The sequence below is a fragment of the Pteropus medius genome, unplaced genomic scaffold (genome assembly GCF_902729225.1).
Source record: "Pteropus medius unplaced genomic scaffold, Ma_sr-lr_union100, whole genome shotgun sequence".
Classification (NCBI taxonomy): Eukaryota; Metazoa; Chordata; class Mammalia; order Chiroptera; family Pteropodidae; genus Pteropus; species Pteropus medius.
Window position 1 is genome coordinate 897898 of NW_024345916.1, and position 15404 is coordinate 913301.

At 39.2% G+C, this 15404-nt stretch overlaps 1 long non-coding RNA gene across 1 annotated transcript in view; it reads right to left on the reverse strand.

Annotated features, from left to right (window-relative positions):
* LOC120612360 (uncharacterized) overlaps nucleotides 1-11122 on the reverse strand; it is a 54882-nt gene extending 43760 nt beyond the window's left edge. Inside the window, exons 1-2 of the long non-coding RNA XR_005655434.1 lie at nucleotides 10798-11122; nucleotides 9816-9991 (exon numbers count right to left, since the gene is read on the reverse strand). This is a non-coding gene — a long non-coding RNA (uncharacterized LOC120612360). The remainder of the gene's footprint in view (nucleotides 1-9815; nucleotides 9992-10797) is intronic.
* Between the last annotated feature and the right edge of the window lie 4282 nt (nucleotides 11123-15404).

Below are 15404 nucleotides of genomic sequence, written 5' to 3' on the forward strand. Positions count from 1 at the left end.
GTACACATCCTTGCACTTGCCTTCCCTCCCTCCCTGTTTCACTCTTCTGTTTTCCCAGTCCTGCTCCCCGGGATCCATATGGACAACAGGGGAGCATGCAAACCTTTGACTCAGGCTTTGATTTGGGAGGAATCCTGACTCAGACTGGGTTAACCCACCTCCTTTTCTCTTAAAAGAAGTGGAGAAATATTACTGTAAAATGATATTTTCCAACATTTATTTCACTTTCAGTTATCCTATTTCATTGTCATGTTATGACATAACAAACTTATGAAAGAGATATCGCTACTTCCATTTGATAGATGAGGAAACTGAGGCTCAAAGAAGTTATGTAAGTTGACCAGGGTCACATTGGCTAGAGAATGGTAAAAGCAGAATTGAGTAAATGTCCCATAAGGGGAGATCAGGGCCTGCTTTGCTGTAACACAGCTGCCTCCTATCACGATATTTTCAGAGGGCTTTGATCTCAGAGCCTATGCTCTGGAAAGTGCTCTTTCTCGATTATCAGCTCTCTGCCATGACACTCACAGCTGTTCCAAACATGTCCACACTTTTTCCAGCTTCAGATACACCAGGCATAGAAGATTTTTTTCCAAGGAATTTTGTTGTGAAGAAATATAAAGGAATAGAGCAGTAGCTGGAAAAAGGAATCAAGGAAAAGGTTTGAACATATGCATATGCTGAAAGGAATCACCTAGTAGAGAGAGAGAAGAGATGAATGGTTTAGGAGAGAAGGAGAGTAGGTGAGAGGTGACGAGTCCCAAAGTAGAAATCAAGAGATTGGCTTTTAAAGGGATAAGAGTTAATTCCTCTGTTATAACTAGAAGAGAGAAAAAGAAATTACCATATCAGTTCAGGTCTCTAGGTAAGTTGAGATCTCCCTTGTCCAAAAACACAAACCAAAAGAATCTTTTTCTGACCTCATGTTGCACACTCCATGCCCTGTTTGTCTACTGCTGTATCCCAGTACCGACCTTTTAGAAGGCTCTCAATAAACATTCGTGGTCACTGAATAAATAGATATAAATTATACAGTTCCTTCCCTTTAGTACCAAAAATTTCTGAGACTAATACTAAATGGTCAAGAAACAGGTAAAAAATGTCATTAAGCCAGAATTTAATAAGAGCCGAAATGACCTACAAATAAATCACTCCTCGACCATTGCTATTTAATCGGGAAAAATAGACACATGCGGTAAAATTAAACAAAACGAGAAAACTAATTGCCCAGGTAAAGGATGGCGGAACCCTCCCCTGGTAGCAGTACTTGAACAAAAAAGACACAGTGTTGTAGTAGCCACAGAGTTCAAGGTGACTGAGCAAGGAGAGAGAAATGGGTCCACGGCTTCCTGTACCAGCTGAGGGAGGCTGTCTAAGACCAGGGGAAATGGTCCCTGCCTACTTCTGCTGGATGAAACCTTGTAGTGGTCTCCAAGTGCCACCCCTTCAAAGGAATGAGCTGGAGCATCCTCAGTAGAAAGCAATCAGGCTGTTTATAAATAAACATAAAACGTTTTCATGTGAGGACCAGTGAAGGAACTGTTTGATTTTCAAATATGTAAAGAGCTGTGACCTTTCTAGCACAGTTCCTCTAAAAGCTCAAAGCCAGCCATTCTCTTCCCTTACTTGGACCTCCAATTGATTGATCCTACCTCCTTTTTACTACCACACTTCCCTCCCTGGCTAGCTCCAATTTCATAGGCCAACACAGTGATCAATTCCTTGTTTATACCCTCAAATATCTCATTCCCTATCACCTCTCCGGTGCTTGTTTCAGGGCTGAAGGAAAGTCCAAATCCCAGGCATGGGACCAGGCAGCCTCTCATAGTCCAAGACCTTTCGATTCACAGCTATCAAGAGGGAAACTTCCTCCTTTACACCTGTTCTGACTAACATAAGATACAATCCTCTTTTCTCCCCGACAATTACCCCAAGCTTAATTTTTCTTCATAGCCCTTCTTACTACCTGATATTACCCTTTTTATTTTTTAAAGCGTATCTCCCCACTAGAAGGTAAGTTTACGAGGGCAGAGCATTTGAACATTTTCTTTACTGCTCTCAATCCTTACACTTAAAACAGTGCCTAGTATGCAGTAGGCATTCTGTCTAATAATGAATTCCTAAGGAGCCAAAGGTATTCAAAAGTGTAATGAACGGCTGCCTCAGAACTGCTCAGAAGTGGAGTGGGCCAGCAGTGTGAGCATCTGGAGAGTTTTGCTGGGCGTTAACTGAACCCAAGACTATGATTCTGTGAAATTATACTCCCTGAGGTCATTGGTATCTCCCTGAACACCAAACCCAGGGGTCCTTGTCAGTTATTATCCTTACAGATGAAGTTTCCTCTCCCTTCTCTCAGCTTAGGAGGTGGCACTGAGTTGGCTGGGTCCGCCGCTCCTTCTCTGACCACCACGTATACCCCTTTGCTGGCTTCTCTTCTTCCTACTGGACCTTACATGTAGGTGTTACCTTTTTGACCACCTTCTTAACACTCTCCCTAAACTTCTGTTAATCAGTATCTTTAGATTACATCAATAGCATGAGAAAGATTAGCAAAAAGGCTAGAAGGAATTTTTAAAAAGCAAAACGCATTTTGCTTTGCATTTTAATGAAGAGTCTTGATTTTACTTCAGAAGATTTGGCTTTGAGCCCAGCTCTGCCACTTACTAGTTTTGTGTATAAGTCTCCTAACTTCTCTGGGATTTCAGTTCTGCGTTTATAAAATGGAGATCATCTTCATGTATGAAGTTTGTATGGTGTATGTGTGGAAAGCTTTTATAAACTATAACTTGATCTAAAAACATAGATTATATCTTGGCAGACCATAAAAAGGGGTCACTAAACCATTGTCCATAGGGAATAATAATTGATATTGGACTTGTTTTTTAATTTTTATGTACTTGTAAGGAGAAGGTTATACCAATAGGTGCAAGATTGCCTTTTAGGCTTTACTTCAAGACCCAATCAAATCAATAATGCACTGTAATTGTCCATAGCCCTAGGAATAAATTTATAAATAATTTAAAAATATGCAGCTGATAGAAATGAACTGAAATGATTTCTTTGCCCAAAACAACTAGGGTTCCATTTCACTTCTAAAGTTAGGAGTGAAATGAATCCTTGAATCTTTATTCGCACCAGCCCTGCCTGTTTGCTGATAGTAATTGGAATCTGGCTGAATCATCTTCCTCAGTAAAGGGGAATCATTTGGGGTTTCAGGCAGGCATGTCCGCACATTCCTATGTAAGACAGAGGGAGTTTCAACATAGACCGGGCTGAGCTTTCCTTTGAGTTGTAGATTAGACAAGGAACACACCTTAGTTTAGTTTTGTTTGTTTGTTTGTTGTTGCTGTTTTTGTTTTGTTTTCTCCCTGTGACATAAAAGTGTGGACTATGAGGGGAAAAAAAATCCTACTTGCTTTATGGTTGGTTCCATGAGAAGCCCAGCTATTTATTAAAAGTAGGAAACATTTTAAGCTGCTCAGCTGAGATTTTAACAGCTCTTGTCTAATTGTTAACCTATAGACCTCCCTAAGAAGAACATTTGTGAGGGATGACTTCTTAACACGATCTAAAATCAACCCTTTCCCAAAAGACCTGTTAAAAATTACACATTTGGAATTTTGTCCCAGCCTGACTCAGCTGCTGAATTTCCTTTTGATATTTCCCAGGGGGATGGGAGAGAGATAAACAGCCTTATGCCATTTAATCTAGAACATTTTTAAAAATCTGGTATCGGATTTGAGTACTTGCTAAAGGGAGGATGATCAATTTCCCAGTTCGCTTGGGAAAGAAGACTTTCCTAAAACACAGGTTGAGCTGATCATCCAAGAAAGGAAATCCCGGTTCATATCACTCACAAGACAGATGAGGAAACTGGGGTCCAGCAAAATGAAAGGATTTGCCTCGATATCACAAAAGTAGCTAACACTTACTGCATTGCTGGCACCAGAACCCAGATCTCCTAAGTCCTGGATCAGGGTTCCAATGACCCACTGTCCTTGCCTTTGGCAGTGAGAGATGGGGTCAACTGTGTGGAAGAATTTAAGTTTAATTACTGGCTCATGGGCATTTGCTTACTTTATTTAATTCACATGTGAGCAAAGGCAAGCAATAATCGAAGTACATTCTAATAAGTGATCATGGGGATGCAAATGTTCTAAAGCAACATAAAAATAATGATCACTTTTATATCCATGTTTACAGTAGCATTATTCACAACAGCTAAAACATAGAAGCAGCCCAAGTGCCCATTGACAGAAGAATGGATAAACAAAATATGGCATATACATACAATGGAATGTTATTAGGCCTTAAAAAGGAAGGAAATTCTAGCACATGCTACAACATGGATAAACCTTGAGGACATCATGCTAAGTAAAGCCATTTACAAAAAGACAAATACTATACGATTCCACTTATATGAGGTACCCTATAAGTGGATACTAATAGATCTAAGATACAAATACCCTTTGAATATTTGACTACTCTAAGTAGTCAAAATCGAAGAGATAGAAGGGAGAACGGTGGTTGCCAGGGGCTCTGGGAATAGAGAAATGGGCAATTAGTATTTAATGGGTACAGAGTTTCAGTTTTGCAAGATCAAAAGAGTTCTAGAGATGGATCATGGCATGGCAATGATTGTAAAACAATAGGTATGTTCTTAATGCCACAGCATTGTACACTTAAAAATGGTTAAGACAGTAAATTTTAAGTTACATGTATTTCACTACAAATTTTTTAAATGGAAAAAAACTTAAAAATAATGACTGCAAATAGTTCATCTATTCTATTGGTGCAAGGTTTCTGTTAAGGAGGTCTGAAAAGTGTTTTGCAGCCATTTATTAGCTTTGAGATGTTTTGTCAAATCAAAGCACATTCTTTAGATAAGGAGTTTGGTTTGCTTTGATACTTAATGACCTTCCCTTTAGCTAGAGCATAGAGTTCCTAACACCTAGTGGGAGCTCACGGCCTTGCCTGTAGTAAGTGCTCCATAAACATTTTTCAAATAAAAAAATAACAACATCTATTTTGAACATTTATTCAGAGGTGAGTTTATTTTGAAGCTGATGAAGCTTAAGCTTCAGGACCTCTCACTTTAACAAGACCTTCACAGGCTCTGGGAGGTGCCTTAGCAATGTAATTACAGAGTCGTATATTCATATAAACTTGCAAAAGTAAGATTTGTCTTCTTTTTATTAAAGAGGGCTCCCTAATTTGTATAATTTTCAGATCCCACAAAATCTGGATCCACCGCTTCCAGAGGTGGATCCACTTACTGCCTTCCACTTACTGCCTTCCCGAGGACTCTGCGGACAGCTTTCCATGGTTGCCTCTTGTAATCCTCACAACAACCTTGCGAGCAGGTGCTATTGTGATTGCCACTGCTCAGATGAGGAAACTGGATAACTTGACCACAGTTCCCCCACTAGGGAGTGAGATGCAAGGATTTGCAAAATGTGAATCTAGCTCATGTTAAATTAGGTGTGAGCTTGGTAAAACTATCATTTCACCTGATGTAACTGAATAACAAGGATGATGGCTGGTCTTTTTAAACAACTTATGATCGGGAAAAACATTTGTTATACAGGCCCTTCCTAGCCCCACCTCTTGTTTAGTAGAGGAAAGGAAATTTAGGAAGGAGGGGAAAATTTAGAAAGAGGGGAGTGAAAGGAACAGAAATGTAACCCTACGTTAAGGGAGATTCTCCGCACCGTCTCCCCCTCCCCCGCCCCCCAGCTTTTTGTCTTTTCTTTTTTGAGAGATGTGCAGTGTTGCTTGATCTCTGGGCAGGTCCCAGTTGGGCTCTCTATTATTTGAATCTGCTCTGTCCCCCAGGACTTACAGTCTAAAAGCTCTACAGCTCAGAAGGCGGAAAGGAATCTTCCCTGTAAACATCCTCTGGGCCGCCCGGAAAAGGTAACCAGCAACCTCTGCTTCCTGTCTTTATTCAGATCCTTGAAGCAAATCATACAATTTTCTATTCCTCTAAGATTTCTTAGGGCCCATGGGACAACAGAATTGAAAATGTCACAGAATTGAAAATATCCTCCTATTGAGGACACTGCTTTGTCAGACTCAGGTTCTCTGGCTCAGAAACCTCATTCACGCTCCTAGCTTCCAGCGAGATGCTGGGCCTGGTGCTGGCCTGGCACTTAGGAATATTGCAGACCAACTTCCTGCTACCCAGAGAAAACTCACCATGAAAGTTTTCTGTCCCAATTTCTCTATTTCTCACTGCAGTGCACTTATCACTCAGCTTGCTAAACCTAGGACCACCTCTGCTAGTCTCTCCCTCCCTCTCATCCCAAATACAGTTGACCCTTGAGCAACACAGATTTGAACCGCATGAGTCCACTAATGACATGGATTTTTTTTCAATAAATACTATAAATGTATTTTCTCTTCCTTATGATTTTCTTAATACATTTCCTTTGTTTTAGCTTACTTTATTCTAAGAATGTAGTATATAATACATATAACATACAAAATACATGTGAATTGACTGTTTATGTTATCAGTAAGAGTTCCGCTCAACAGTGGGCTCTTAGTAGTCAAGTTCTGGGGGAGTCAAAAGTTATACCCAGGTTTTCGACTTCATTGGGAGTCGATGCCACTAACCCCCACCCCCACGTTGTTCAAGGCTCAACGGTAATCAAGCGCCATGGGTTTGCCTTCCTGTTAATGCCGAGAGTTCCCCGCTTTCCATTTCTTTGCTGATACTTTGTTCTCAGCCCTTCTCTTCTAGGGCCTGGGATATTACAACCGCTCCCTGACTGGATTCTCTGCCTTTAGAGCCACCCTCTCCCAGAGGTGGATTTATCATTTAGTAATAAGTCCTCAACTCTAGGACGCCTTAGTTGCATCAACAGACTGCTTTTAAGTGCTTCTACCTAATTTTGTATTTGTGACTATATTCCTTTTCTTAAAGAAGACTCCCAAAACTATGTATGCTTCAGAACTCTCAAAACAGGATCTTCCCCACTCCTATTCATTTTGCATGCAGCTGCCAGATTAATCTTTTTGGTTTTTTAATAGACTTTATTTTCTAGAGTATTTTAGGTTCACAGAAAAATTGGGCGTAAAATACAGAAAGTCCCTTTATACTTCCTGCTCCTACATAGGCATGGCCTTCTCCACTATGGAGACCCCACACCAGAGGGGTACATTTGTTACAACTGATGAACATATGGTGACAGATCATCATCATTAAAGTCCATAGTTTACATTTAAGATTAATCTTTCAAAAAAATAATATTTCTTCATGTTACTGTTCCACTTTAAAACTTCCCATTAAAATGTTGCCCATTTCTCTAAAGTTTATCTCCTTACTTGAACATTCAAGGTTCTCCATAATCCACCCCAATTTTGGTCTTCAAATTTATTTCCAGTAATCACCTATACACATAGAGGGAGGAGACTCCAAGCAGGCCATCCCCATTGTCACTTCACAGCTTTGTTCATATCACCTCCACACAGAGTACGGTTAAATTTAACTCAACAAAGATATGCTGAGACTTAATATAGGATGTCCACCTGCATCCAGTCTGACCATCAAAATCGTACCCAGTTGTTTATCTCACTTTGTCAATGAACCACCCCCCCGCCCCCCGCAGGCCATCCTGTTTGCTGAAACCCTGCTTGCCCCAATAGCAGTAGTTTCCAGTTTGGGGGATTTAATGGACCAGTTAGACTTTTAAAAATAATAATAAGCCTAATATAGGATTGTTAACTTTTTGTTCTGCCAAATTAAGGACTTAAAATTTAAAAATGTCATCACAATTATCTTATTAAAGAAGAGACTTTTATCACTCAAAAAGTGTAAAAGGCATAAGCTCAAAATAAGTTTTTTCAATGTAGTACACTCAACTTTAGAAAAATTCACTACATTTTTCTTTACTGTGTGAATGACTCAGTAGTGAAAACTACTCAGACTGGCATTGGGGAGTGACTCTAACACTTCTGGTCTCCACCACCTGTGTAGCTCTTACTCACAAACTGCCTTGGGCTATACTTTGCGTTGTTGACTATTTAACTTCTTGTGCACATATGTCATTTCCTCAACTAGAAGATAAACTTTATAAAGAAACTGTATAGGAACTGTAACTTTAACTCCCCAGCAAGACCATGCACCTAGAAAATGTTCAATAGTTATCAAATGAATGAATCAGCCTTGAGTAGGCTTTCTAAGCCTAAGTAACCAATAAATCTCCTCTTAATGGAGTATGAGCACCCCATCCTGAGGCAATTTCTTTCAATAGACTTCTTTAAAAAGAGTTCATCTATACAAATTGCTTTGCTTTTGAGTGAAACCTGAAAAAAAAAATCTGATATAAAAAAAGTAAACAGTTTCTTCCTCAGGGCAGTAGCAAGCCCCAGCAAAGAGAATCAAAACACAAACACACCTTTTGTAACCTGTTATTTAATGTAGCCTAGTTATTTTGGGCTTTGTTGGTAGGCATGCACGCAGCGTGTGTGCCTCTCCAACTTGACCTGACTTGATAGGGTGGTTGGCTTTCCTTCTGTGTCTCTCGTCCATATACCTAAAGCCTCCATAACACCTAAATTGTTTCTTTCTCTACCTGGATGATTTAAAAAAGGAAGATAAGAAGCTTAAAATCTTCCTGGACAAGTTTTGGTTTAGATCCAGGAGTCCAGAGCAATGTAGTAAAGTATCTTTCATTCAACATCCGGAATTATCTTTCAAAATGCAAGTGAGGTAAGGTCACATCCCTGATTAAAGTGTTCATTGCCTTTCAATTTAATTCCATCCGACAGTGATCGATCAGGTCCCCGCCACCTGCCAGGCCCTGTTCTAGATGTGGATACATCAGCAAATAAATCAGACATGAATTCCTGCCTTCCTGAAGCTAATGGGAGGGAATAAGGGAAACGCAAACAAGAAACATAGTAAATAAATAAATAAATAAATAAATAAATAAATAAATAAATAAATAATGTATTATACTATGTTAGGTGAGAGATACAAAGGAAACTAATTGGAGCAAGGGAGTTGTTATAATTTAGATGGGAATGCCGGTATAAGTCTAATTGAGAAGGTGGCTGGAGTGAAGACTTGGAGAAGGTGAAGCATGTGGGCCACATGTCTTTCTGGAATCTCTTCTGGGAGAAGAGGAAATGCCTTCCTACAGGACGATCTCACCTGGTACCTTTTCACCTCATCTCATCCACACCGGCCCTCCCTCACTGCTCTCCAGCCACCCTGGACATCTTTTTCTCAACTCAGGCTTCGCACAAACTGTTCCATCAGCTCAGCATTCTCCTTCTTCGTCCTTGGTCCCTGGACAAACCCCTCATCCTTCAGGTCTTAATCTAAATGCCACTTTCTCAGGTGGGCTTGCTTTACCCCCTCAATCTATTATAACTTAGGTACCCTCCCATAATTATTCTTATGGCCCTCTCTTCCGAAAATGAACGCTGTGTGCATAAATAAACAAACAAAAAGAGCTAAAAAGGGATAATCTCATTGAGAACAGGGATTCTGGTTTGTTCATTTATCCTCAGTGCCAGACATATTGTTGAACATATTTGATAGACTTTCTCTTCATAAATAAGCTTCGTTATCATGTAGATATGAGTATCATATATCATTATTTCAATAGATACAAGGATCAAGTTGTGGTTTGCTTAAATTTAAGCATCATCATCATCATCAATAAACAAAATAAAAAAGAAGTATGACACATTCTTCAGCAGAGAAACCCTTCCTCCCAGATCAAGTAGGTCTTAGATTCAGATCTGGGCCCAGATGGGCCCTTTCAGGACCCTCTCCCACCCAGTGAGGGGTCAGACGGTACCTTCCTAACTTCTTGTGAGTCTTGGTTTTCTTAGCAGGAGAGTCCTTACACAACGAAGAATTTTGCTTCCTCTTCTTCCTCTTCTTCCTCAAGTCTCAGCTCAGTAGTTCTTCAGTTTACTCTGTGCCTCAAATTAATTTAAAATAGCATTCATTGTACAGCAAATTCTCAGTTACCTAGGGGTAATTAAAACAACCTTAAATTTTTTGCCATAATCAATCACATTTTGGGGGGTAAACCCAGAGTATTTTCTTGTTGTTTTTTTGCTCAGAAATATCCATTTATTCCTTGCCTCATTTCAAAATGCATCTTAGGTGACTTATAAAAATCATGCAATATAATGGAAACAAAAGAGATAAATCACAGCAAGGAGAAAACGACAGTAAAGTGATGCTAAAATTAAGCCACTACACAGAAATTCTAACCCTAGGGATTCAAGCAGAAGGACCACAAATGTGGCAATGAAGGAACCAAACTAGTCATAGGATTCACATGTTTTGTAAGGTACATCCCAAGGGCTCAGGAGATTTGAGACTTGAAAGACCTTTCTCCCATGCATCCTCAAAAGGGGCACTGATGCCATGAATAACATTTAAAGCAAGTGAGTTTCCAAAAGCTGTTTCTTATAGTGTCACGGAGCCTTAAATTAGGTCTCATCTGTGAAGTCAAGTCCTCAAAAACTCAGTTCTTTGAGGGAACAAATGATGTAGTTCAAATATGAAGTTCTTTAATTATCTGATTTGATCCAGGAATTAAGTTTAAAGCATCTAAAACAAACAATGAACTGCATTCTTCCACAAAACTTATTATTATTATTTTTTCCCAATCAAGCAGCAGAGAAATCAAGGGTAAATTGTCTGGCAGGGACCTAACATGTTGAAACTCTGTATTTCTGATTAGATGCAGGTCTATACCTAAGAGCTTGGCATCCGTTTGTGAAAACGAGGGTTCCAAACCAGGCCAGGTGCCTGCATGAACCTACCTCTGGAAAGAGGCAGACCAAGGTGTATCCATGGTTAAGAACCAGATTTTCTTCAGAAAACAGTTCCCGTTTGCTTTAACATACAAATAACAAATGGACAGTCAAAGCTTCATGGAGCGTGACCACCAAGTGACATAAATAACAACCCTCCCACAAACATCATACATTCCACAGTTAAATATAAATTTAGTTTTCTATTATCCTGTTTTGGTTTATTCATCCTGTACCTCCCCACCCTTTAGAGTAGATAGTTGGGAAGTGACTGTTAAAAACAAAAACAACCTGCAGAGAAAAAGTCATTTTGGATTAATGGCTGAGCCCTAGGCTATTGGCTCAGTGTTTGATTTGGCTCTTTCCCAAACCAGTCCTATGTAGGAGATGGGTCACCTCATATAGCATTCTCCACCAGCAGCATGATTTTGTTTTTTAAAAAATATGTACTCTTGGTAGGCTGTCAAAGTGAGTTGTACTTAAGGTATGCGTTATTCAGAGGTAGAAAATTTTTTCAGCACTGCTGAAGTCTTTATTCCTGACAACACATTAAGAATTCGACACAGTAATTTTATTGTTTTAGCTGTTGCTTTTACCATTACTCATGCAATTTTACTGGGGCACGGAGGGGGGAGAACTGATGATTTTTCTCCCCTACTATGTTTTGTGTGTGTGAATTTTTTTTTTTTTTAACTTTGGTTTGGGATGAATGCGCCTAATGATTCACCATCTGGTGTCCAAATATTTTTACAGACATGAATCCAAATACCACAAAGTCATTGCCACGGCTCAGGTTACGTGGGTCTTTTTCTCAGGCGGACTTTTTATTAAATGTTATTATTCCTGAACTATGAAAATCCCAGCCAGGAACCCTAAGATTTTGCCTTGAGAAGAAAACTTGCTGTGTTGACCAATACAAAAAAAGATGGAAGCGAGAACTCCCCCTGAACCTAATTTTTTTTTTAAAAACAAAAGGACTTTGATTTTTGTTATCATACTCAGCAGTATGCAAACTGAATCAAAGTGACGACTTCTGCTGCATTCCTGCTGTAATCATCATTGGTGGAAGCAGATAAGGTGTGAGTAAGCTCTGCGGGAATCAAATTTCAGCCCTGTCAGAGGTAATCAGAACTGTGGTCTTAAAACAAAGGCTCCACTCCACCTCCTCAGTCAGAAGACAGTTCATTTCCCCATCCCCCAAGCATTAAGGAAAAAGAAGGAGCATATTTGCAAGAGCAAAATAAAACCAAACAAAACAAGAATGGTAAGCTTGAGTGGTGTTTCCTCCTGTTTACACCAGGGATCAATCTGTCTACATTTAATACTTGACTTCCTCCTCGTCCAATATAATAATGATAATAGATTTTTAGGAACATGGATTGCAGTTTTAAAAAATTAAGTTTCTCCTCTTAACCCTGTGTAAAGAAACTCGGTTAGTGAGTCTCTGCATTATGGAGCTCCTAGGTCAACACCATGTTGCGAAGACACGAGGGTTAAAAAGAACACTTTTCCTAAAAGAAAAAAGTGTATTTACTCAAAATGTTACCCAAACTTTTAAGAGCACAGAGAAAATTGCTCCTGTTAATATGTGCCACATGAAAAAATTAGAATTCGAATTGCTGGATTCCCTCACAAAGTTAAAAATCAGAGCAAACAGAACCAAAAAGGATGACGTAGCCTTGCAGCTTCCAGCTTTGCTAGTGAAACTAATTGGGATGTCCATTAAAATAATCACAGAACTCATCTTGTCCGTTGCTCGTTGCTGGTAAGACTGTCTTAGAATGACTAGAATTTGATGCAGCTGCCTTGGAAAGAAAGGGAAAGATAACACTCCCATTTCAGCAATCGGCAAACTGAAGTACAGTGGAAATTAAGCAGTAGTGCCAGGTTCGCGGAAAGTCGGTGAGCTGAAGATAGGTCAGAAAGAGTGGAGGAAGTGTAGACACTGGTGATAAGGCAATAACTGGAGGAAATTAAAACCCAGTAGTGTGGGAAAAAGAACAATTAGCCAAGACAGAGGAGCAGGAAAGAATATAGAATGAATTACAATCAGAGGAAATGAGCCAGAAACAAAAGAGAAGGACTTGCTGGGTGGGGCCTGAGAGGAATCAGGAGAAGTGACTTAGGAATGCAGGCTTTCTTTTGGGTCCTATCAGGGCCTTATTGTTTGGTTGCTGTGGCTCAGAATTTAACCCCTTTATACCTTGGAGACTCAAACTCCAAGGCAGCTATCTTTATTCTGCAGCTCTTTGAGATCGTTACATGAATATTATGAATTTCTGATAAGAATGACTTTATGATTAGTTTAAAAAAACCTGCCTCCCCGCCCTCCCCCCACCTCCGCCCCAAAAAGCAAAAGGTAAAGCTTGGATCAGTCAGCAAAATATTTCCTTTAGAAACTATAAAAAACATCTACAGCACAAAGTACCAATTAGCGAGTGTAGATAGTTTCAGAACATATTCATAAAAATGAAATTTTTTAAAAGAAAATATATAAACGTGTCTAAAAGTAATTCATAGGATTATCAAAATTACCTAAGGGGATGAAATGTTCTATAAGGATAGAAAAAAGGATGGTGATTTTATGAAAAAAAGAATTTGCTTATTCTTTCAATCAGTGTGTTTATCACATATGATTATTGGCACAAGAGAAAAAGATTTACTGTGAATCCAAAATAAAATTGTTGTTGACTCATTCCTAAAAATCGATTGGCAGAAAGCTAAGAGGAAGCTCAACTTTAATCAGCCAAGATGTTAAAATCATGGGAGAAAGGCTAGCAGAAGGATGAACCACAGCAGCTAGAGTTATTGTAAAGAAGGGGGAGAGTTGATTATAAAGTAGATGAGGATGCTAAACAGGATTAGAAGGACCAGATACTATTACAAATGGCTGATTGAGGAGGCAAAGTGGATAATAAGGCAAATTAAGGATTCATAGAAATCCTCTGTGACCAGGAAATGAATTAACTGCTCAGACAAACTAATAAATGAATAAGGATGAATAAGGATGTCCACGAGTTACTGGGAAAAACAGAAGGCTCTTGATTTATACAACCACCACACTTAAAAAGACTTTTTTAAAAGGAGGGGGAGGGGCCTTTGAAACAATACTAAGAGGGTGTAAAAGTGAACTGAGAAGATCTAAAGTCGACAGTGATGGAAAGCTGCCCTTAGGAAAGGCCACAGCAATAAAAGATTCTTAAATAGTTTAAAATGACTGTGAGTGAGAGGTAAAATTCTGGAATTTGAAAAAATGAACTAGGTTTTATTTTATTTTACTTTAGTTTTTTGGTCTTGTCTTCTTGAGGCCAATAAAATGCATCAGAAATGAAAACAGTGTCAGAAGAGTGATAAATCAAGGGCAATTAGGAATTTCCCTCCAATAAATTAACATGACTTAAGAAGAGACACTCCCCAGGAGGAAGAAAAAGCTGCAGAGATTAATACTGCCTTAATGCAGTGTTTGGATGGCTCCTTGGAAAGACAAATGCCTGAGGAAATCAGAGCCAAATAATTCTAGTATGTTTCTAGATGTGGACCAGGGAGGAAGCCAAAAATTGCTTCTGAGCAATTGAACAACTTAAAAGTGTAGATAAAGCATCAGGGTGAAATTACTAAATGCTTAGACATATGTGAATTTAGAACATAAAGCAATCTAATTTTAAGAAAAGTTACCTCAATTAAAATCCTCTAGTGGATTTTGGAAATTAATATTTGTACAGAAGGCTGTGCAATAAATGAACATTTATTGGCACTGTCAACATATTCTTCAAATATTATTTGTTAGCTAACATCATAGAGTCTGGTAAGGAAGAATTAAGAGCAGATTAAACAACTCCTCCCCATTTGAGATTCTAAGACTCTTAAGGAGCTCACATCATTGTAGACACAAAAGTTCCCACAAGCCTGGGCACCCAATAATAAGAAGGCACATGCATTATACAGTGTATGCATGAGCAAGAGAATCTCAATCTCAGATTCATCTAAAAAGAGAAGACATCACAGAAAAGGTGCACATAAATACTTGAAAAGAGATGATGTAACGAATACCTTGGCAGACAGAGAAGAAAAGACAGGGTATTTCGGATATAGGAAGACCCTCTGAGAAGGCTCAGAGCCAAGAGTGGGAAATTTGACCAAGGAACCCAGAGCAAGGCTTGATAAGAGCATAAGTTTAGTGAAGAACGATGGAAAAGGTTACGGGCCTTCTAGAGTGAGACAAGCTGGGTTTGAAATCCAGCTCCCTAATTGTAAACTTCTCTGTGCTTTGGTTGCCTCCCCTTGAAAATGGAATTTTACTAGAAACTATCTTAAGGATTATTCTAAAAGTCAAGTGAGAGAATATGTGAAAAATAAGAAACCCAACAGGAACTATGGCTATGAATAAATTGTAGTCAGTCTGAGGATGAGAACACACACCTTGACTTTCTCGTGTCATCTCTAGCTAATTCTCTGTTGTCTTTCAAATTGTTTACAGTCTCTAAAGACAGCAGCCCCACTTGGCTCCCTCCCTCCGAGAGATGGTGGGAAAGCCTATTTTACCTTCAATTTCCCTTTTTCCACTAAAAACTTATTCTATTTCTTCTCCATATGACCTCCCCTCCTGTTTTTGAGGA